This window comes from Oncorhynchus clarkii, unplaced genomic scaffold, assembly GCF_045791955.1.
Source record: "Oncorhynchus clarkii lewisi isolate Uvic-CL-2024 unplaced genomic scaffold, UVic_Ocla_1.0 unplaced_contig_648_pilon_pilon, whole genome shotgun sequence".
In the NCBI taxonomy this organism is placed as follows: Eukaryota; Metazoa; Chordata; class Actinopteri; order Salmoniformes; family Salmonidae; genus Oncorhynchus; species Oncorhynchus clarkii.
The window spans coordinates 1-7,500 of NW_027260002.1; the positions used below are offsets into that span (position 1 = coordinate 1).

Here is a 7,500-nt window from a genome sequence, read left to right on the forward strand (position 1 = left end):
TCACTGTGTCCAATATGTCACTGTGTCCAATACGTCACTGTGTCCAATATGTCACTGTGTCCAATACGTCACTGTGTCCAATATGTTCCCTACAAAATAGACTTGAACATGGCAAATGTTTTTCTTATTTGTGATCTATTTTTTATTATTATTCCATTTCATAGTAATGTAAAAAACCCATTCATTTCTAACTGTGGGAGGTTAGAATTATAGATCACAATCATGTACAGTTTACTGTATGTGAAATACAGCACTTGAAATATTGACTCTCCATTGGTAAGATGCAGTATCAGTATCAACCGGAGAGAGAGAGGTGGAAAGAGAGAGAGAAAGAAAAAGAGAGAAATCAGCATAGAGAAAGAAGAAGGTCTCACCGTTTCTGTGGAGGTGTGAACAGCCTCTTTCAGGCCGTACAGCCTCCCTGCCACCATGATGATCCCATTGGTCCAGATAGCACAGTTCTCATGGGCCCAGTGTTCCTTAGCCTCAGCCTCCCCCTGCAGTCTCTGGAGGAGGCCTCCTCCTCCATTGCCCCCTTCCTGACCACCAGCTGTGGCCTCCGCAGCCCTCCTCTCCCCCTGGAGCTTCTGCATCCTCCTGAACCGATCCCGTAGGGTGGGCCGGTGCGTGCTTCCGCCCTCCGCCGGTGCCCTCTCTGCCCTCCTGGGGCGCCAATGGTGGGGGTGGGGCTGATGATGGTGACTCCCACCACTACTACTACTGCCCTGCTTTGTGACTGTCTCCATATCCACCTTTTTACTAACTTCCTTTTTAAAGCCGGGGTCTCCTTCGCTTGTTGGGGTGCTGCTGCTTGGTTCCCTGATGCTACTGTTGGAGCTTATTTTCTCTCGGTTTTCCCTCTGGGTTTCTATATGTCTTGCTGACAGGATTTTGCGGGGGATGCTATCCTCTGGGAAGTAGGGCCCACACAAATCCCCCAGCTCACGGTAATTTGCTGGCTTTCCACACAGGCAACACGTTAGACACCTGTCAATTAACGTTTTGTTAACCAAGGGCCCCTGGAGCATAGCTGAGGAGCTGGGTATCGCCTTGGCAACTGTGACTGAGTTTTTAATTTTGTCCGGGCTCTTTTTCCGGGGCTTCTGAAGCACCATCTTCAGCTCTTCATCGCGCCTGTTGACGATGGTACAGAGAGAGGTGAAGTCTCTGGAGCCGTCCATACGCACATATGGACAGAAGGAGTGTTTGATTCTGCTTTTAGGAGTCTTACTCAGTACCTGTTTGAGAGAGGGCTCTGGCTGCTTTTCCTCTGACACTGCAGGACTTTCCTTCTCATTTCTTCTTCTTGAGTCTGGCCTCCCTCCCTGCAGCCTTTACCACCGCTTCAATCACCTCCATGGCGTCTTTGATTCCCTTTTTAGGACCAGGTTTTTGTGAACCCTCAGAGGTTTGCTGCTCTGCTGTTCACCTGGTGCTCTCCCTCTCTTTTTGGAGGGGGATGAAGAGGGCTTCCTCCCTCGTTTGGAGGGAGGCGGCTGGATCATTTCTGTGGCGATCACCTGCGGGCTGTCTGTGATCTCACCTGGGCCGGCTGGTAGAGCGGGCGTTGTTGTTAACGCTGTGTCAGTGGGTGTCTCTGTCTGCTGTTCTGCTGTTGTTGTCTCTACCTCCTCGCCAGCCACAGGCCCCTCTGAAGGCTGTCCTCCCTTCTTCTTCCTCCTCCTCTGTTTCAGGTGCATCTCGTGGTTGTTCTTGATGGCCCTCTGCTTGGCCAGCCGCGGCGTGTTGATGATCAGGCTCCCCGTCTCCATGGCGACCACCGTGGCGTCCGTGCTCTCTACCATGGCCCATTTCCTCCTCTTGGTCCTGGTGGGTTTGTTGGCGCCGCTCGCCGCTGCAGCGTCTGGCACACCTGATGGGAGTGGCTCCGGCTGCACCCCCTCCCCGGTGTTCTGCTGCACCCTTCTCTCCTGTTCTGTGTTCTGGGCCCCCGTGGAGCTCCCCACGTCTCTTGCTAACTCCTCCCGTGACACATCAGGGGCGCTCACCGCCGCCACTGGGGCCTCGCTCTCCTCCGAGACGGGCAGCGACACAGGCTTTGACGTCACTTCATCTACTGTCGCCTCTGTGCTCTCGGGCTGTGGTGTTGGCGGGTGTTTCTTCGAACCGGTGCCCGAGTTTATTTTCTGAACCATGGCCTCGTATTTCAGACCCCTGCCTTTGCGCGGGGGGAGGTACTTGGTTTTAGTGGGACACTGAGAAGGGACACTGGGCATTTCACTAACCACATCACCATCAGCCATCGTTGGAGGAGGGTTATCTTTGGTCAGCACAGTGATCAGAGAGGTCTTGATGTGCCTGCCTCTCTTTAGCCTTCTCTTGGGCCCTCGGACACCCATCTCATTGGGTTTGACTAATGGAGGCTGGTTGGCCTGGTCAGAATGGGGAGTTTCAGGCTGGGGCTGTTGTGGTTTTGGTTTTGGTTTTGGACCTCGCTTTTTCTTCACCGGAGGCTCTAGAGGCAGAGGACTGGGTTTTCTTTTGAGTGGAGGTACAGGTGCAGTTTCAAGAGGTACAGCTACAGTCGGTTCTTTAGGTTTCTCAGGTGGAGCGACAGGTATACTAATGTCTGTTACACTGTTGTCTGTTACACTGTTGTCTTTTATGCTGGTGTCTGTTACGCTGGTGTCTGTTACACTGGTGTCTGTTACACTGGTGTCTGTTACATTGGGGTCTGATACACTAGTGTCTGTTACTCTGGTGTCTGTTACACTGACGTCTGTTGCAATGGTGTCGGTTTCACTGGTGTCTGGTTTACTGGTGTCTGTTATACTGGTGTTGGTTTTACTGGGGTCTGTTACTCTGGTGTCTGTTACACTGGTGTCTGTTACACTGGTGTCTGTTACACTGGTGTCTGGTTTACTGGTGTCTGTTACACTGGTGTCTGGTTTACTGGAGTCTGTTACACTGGTGTCTGTTATACTTGTGTCTGTCTGGTTAGGAAAGACAGGGATGGCTGGCTCTATGCTCATACGTTCCTCATTTTGTAACACTGCATTGGGCTTTGTTATACCTGTCAGGGTTTGAGTCAGGATTCCCTCAGATTGCGCCTTCTCTTTTTCCTTTGGAAGCTTATCCTGGGGGCTTCCTGGATCTCAGGACCATGTTCTTTCCGTCCTTGCCTGGAGCTTTCACTTCCTGTTTCCCATCACCTTGCTGACTGTTGATGCTCAAGCTCTTCTGGCCTCTTCCTGGACCCCCTGTTATGGGTGGAATGGGACCTTCCTGTTCTGCCAACTTCGACTTAGAGCCCGTACCCCTGGGACGACCACGGGGTGCTCCTTCAGTTGGTTTTGGACCAGGTTTTGGTCCTGGTTTTGGACCCGGTTTAGGCCCTGGTTTTAGAACTGTTTTTGGGCCTGGTTTAGGCCCCGGTTTTAAACCTGGTTTTGGGCTGGGCTTCGAATCGGGTTTCAAACCTGGTTTTGGTCCTGGTTTTAGACTTGGCTTTGAACCTGGTTTTGGCCCTGGTTTTAGTCCTGGTTTAGGCCCTGGTTTTAACCCTGACTTTGGGCCTGGTTTTGGGCCTGGTTTCGAACCTGGTTTCCGCCCTGGTTTCCGTCTTTCAGGGGGCTGGGGATCCTTAGGAGGAGTGTCCTGCGCGTTGAATGAGCGAGTGCACATTCTGGAGCGGGAGCCCTCAACAAGCAGTTTGTGTGTCTCGCTCGTTGTGATTATGTCCTGGTGAGCGGCCATGTCTAGCTGATCGGAGAACAGAGCACTCTTGCTGGAGGGCATGCAGGGTTTCTGCGGTGGCGAGGGGGCACTCTCCCCCTCTCTCTCCACACTCAGCTGTCTCCTGAATTCCACACCTGAATGCATCAGTCTCCTCCTGCCTCGGCCGTGCTTCCGGCCGAAAGCCTGCGGGTGTGCAGATGGGGCCACGGGTTCTGGCTTGGCTGAGGGGGTCACAGCGCTTGGGCAGCTGATGCCCGGCTCCATGTCCTCATCACCTTTCTTTGGCGAGGGTGGGGTGTTGGCCCAGGAGGGCGCTGAGTGCAGTATGGACTTCCCCGGCAGCTGAGGGGAGTCAGGCTCCAGCACGTTGGAATCGCTGTGATCAATATGGTCCCTGGTGTGAGACGGAGCTGGAGGTGTTGCTATCTCGCTGAGAGCTGAGAAAACCATCATGGCTGAGTGAGACTGGGGTGGAGTGTCACAAATGGCTGACCCACTTTCTGGGGATTCTACTGCTGCTGCTGTTGCATCCGGTTGTGCTGCTTGGCTTTCTGTCTCTGCAGACTCTGTGTTACTGTAAGGCTGAGGCTCAGCCAGGCTCTGGCCTTCTGTTCTGCTGCACAGTTCTCCAGAAGGCTCCTCCTGTGGGCTCGTTCTATTGTTGAGGTCCCTCTCAGTTGATGGCAGGCTCTCACTCTCTTCTCCCTCTCTCTCCTCAGCAGACAGAGGAGAAGATATGGAGTTCTGCTTTCTCTCCTCCTCCCCCTCCTCATCCTCCTCCTCTTCTTCTCTGCTCTCTCTCTTCTCTGAGGCGGAGAGCCTCTGGTCCAAAGCCTCGCCCCGTGGGGTAGGGGATGTGTTCTCCGAGCTGTCTTCCTTCTCTGTTAAATATTCATCTTGGTCAAGGTCACCCCTGGAAATATAGGGGGATGTCTTCACTGAGCTCTCAGAGTCAGTGGGAGATTCGGATTTGAAGGCCTCTGATTTCATCTCCTGGCCCAGGTCTCCCTTGTGGCTGGAGTCTGAGAGGCTTGGGGACTTATCCGCCGAGTCCCCTTTGCCTCGGTCATATTTGTTTTGTATCTTGTGGTACATGTTCTCGTCGTAGCAGTAGCTCTTTCCCTCGGTCACTGCTTTGTTGATCTTGCTATACAGCGCTGGGCCTTTCTCGTCCTCTGGCCATTTCTCCCGCTTCTCAGAGGTATCTGTGACATTATCGCTGCCTCTGTGGTCACTCTCGCTGTCGGAGGTCTTTTTCACGCCATCATCCTCGTAGTCTGCTATTTTCTCTGTCCAGGCCAACTCCTCAAAGTTTTCCTTCAGTGGCAAGCCAAGACGTTGGATGTCTGGAGGAGACTGGCTCTCCTGCTTCATGGGGCTGGGAATCGTCACACTCACGGGGGACCTCTCATCCCCCACGCTCTTCATGGGGGTTTGTCGGGGTTCGTGTCCCCCCTGTGACCTGGGGTCAGGGGTCATGTTGTCCCTGGAAGCCACGCTCTGCAGGCCGGACACAGAGTCACCAGACCGGGTGGACATGTCATCCGGTGAGGTCATGGAGCAGGATGAGGCCGTGTCCAGGCCCAAGTGTGTGTTGTTGGGGGCCTGAGCTGGGCTCCTGCCCTGGCCGCAGTAGTAGTACCCTCTCTCCAGCTGCTCGTCAGAACTACTGGAGTACCCCCCCTCCTGCATCTCCATGGGGACGAGCGGGTGCTGGTTTGTGCTGTAGGGGTCCTGCATGGGACCCCCACCGTGCTGAGCCTCGGGGCCTCCTGGCACTCCTTTGTAAACCTCTTCCTTCTTGGAGGAGCTGCCTCCACTGCTCCCAATGCTGCTGCGCTTGGCCCCCTTCTTGTTGGCGACCATGGCCTCGGAGAGCAGCAGCTGCTGCACATTGTTGGAGATGTTCTCCACCTGAGAGGTGAGGGCATTCAGGCTCCACAGGCTGGGGTTGGCAAGCAGCTTCTCGGAGAAGCGCTCCTTCATGGAAACCCCCTGTGTGTAGCTGTGCTGCGGGGTTGGGTGGGCCACGTTGGGGGACGAGGACGGGTGGGAGCGCGGCGGCATCAGCAAGCCCTGGTCCTGCAGACCCGCTGAGGAAGAGGAGGACGAAGAAGCCGCCCCTGGGGTCATTGGTGGCTGGCTGTACTGGAAGTTCTCTGGATTGGTCATCAAAGGGGAAGGGGTGGAGCTGTAGGAGGGCGAGCGGCCTACAGAGCGTGCAGGGGAGTGGCTGGAGGCGGGACTACATGTCTGGTAGTACTGCTCAGGGGATCTGACGGACAGCTCGGACAGACAGTAGTTCTGCTGGGGCTGGCTGAAGTGTTGGTATTTGGGGTGGGTCTCCTGGGGAGTGGGAATGCCTTGTAGTGGGGGCTGGGGCTCATAGCCACCCCTGGAGGGAGTCTGTTGGTAGCTGTAACTGTTCTGGGGTGGCGGGCGGTATCCCCCCTGCTTCAGACCACTGTGGCTGCCCATCTGCCTAGTGTACTGGGAGCTGGGCGGCATACTATATCCCTTGTAACAGTGGGGCATTGGGCTGCACTTCTCCATGTAGGAGGAGGAGGATGGCGAGGGGGACGGGGGATGTTGGGGGTAGTGGAGGTGGCTCTGGGGGTACATCAACGGGGACTGGCCTGGGTTTGCGGGATGGGGCTGGTGGTGTGGGCTGGTGTAGACCGGAGCGGAGGCCTGGTGGGGCTGGTGACACTGGCTCTGGGAGTGAGCCAGCATGTTCTGGTCCAGATACTGGGAGGACCCAGGGGGACCTGGCTCCATCCTGCCTACCATCTCCTGCTCGTACTGAGCTAGCTGAGCTGGGTCGTCCCACTTAGACTGCTGGAGGTGGCCTTCACTCATATACTGGGCCGGGTATCCCCCCGGGCCCATGTGATTGCTGTAGCCGCCTGCCTGCATATGCTGGGGAGTGGGAGGAGGTCCTTGGCTCCCCCCACTGTAAGCCTTCTTATCATGAGGCGTCGAACCTCCTCCACCACCCACACCACCACCCACACCGCCTCCATTACCCTGGGGGTATCCAGGGTATGCCTGCTGGCTGTAACAGTCCTTAGGTCCAGGTATGGGTCCACTTCCTTGTCCAGGTCCGGCTCCTGGTCCCGCTGGAGGCATCCCTGTAGCGGTGGCCAGCGCGTGCGCCTCGTAGACCTGCCTGGTCTGTCCGTGGTGGGGGTGTTGTCGGTAGCTCTCCAGGCGTGATAATTCGTGGTGCTCCTGCTGGTAGCAGGGCTGGTTGCCATGGAAACCGCTCCTCTCTCTGCTGAACGACTGCATGGCTCCAGCTATAGGAGGGGCGGGGGGAGGGAGGGGGTCGGGGGTGGGGGTGTTCTGACAGAGAGAGAGAGATGAGAGAGAGATGAGAGAAGGAGTGGAGAGGGAGATGGGGAAAGAGGGGGAGGGATAGAAAAACAGAAGAGAGAAGGAGGGGGTGTTAGTATCACAGAGCCAGGACATTACATCTCTACCTTCACGTCTCTAACCCCAACATCCTTTATCTCACCAGGAAAGATCAGAGACACAACAACAAAGTCTTGCCTTTCTGAGATCAATTGACTTAATATCATGTTCAATTAAAAGAAATGCTCGATTTGAATTCACAAGTAATGTTACTGTACACACCTGTACACACCTGTACACACCTGTACACACCTGTACACACCTGTACACACCTGCACACAGCTGTACACACCTGTACACACCTGTACACACCTGTACACAGCTGTACACACCTGTACACACCTGTACACACCTGTACACACCTGTACACAGCTGTACACACCTGTA

General features: G+C 55.2%; 1 pseudogene; it reads right to left on the minus strand.

Moving 5' to 3' along the window:
* Positions 1–374: 374 nt before the first annotated feature.
* Positions 375–6,990, minus strand: LOC139401023 (retinoic acid-induced protein 1-like; annotated as a pseudogene).
* Positions 6,991–7,500: the final 510 nt, after the last annotated feature.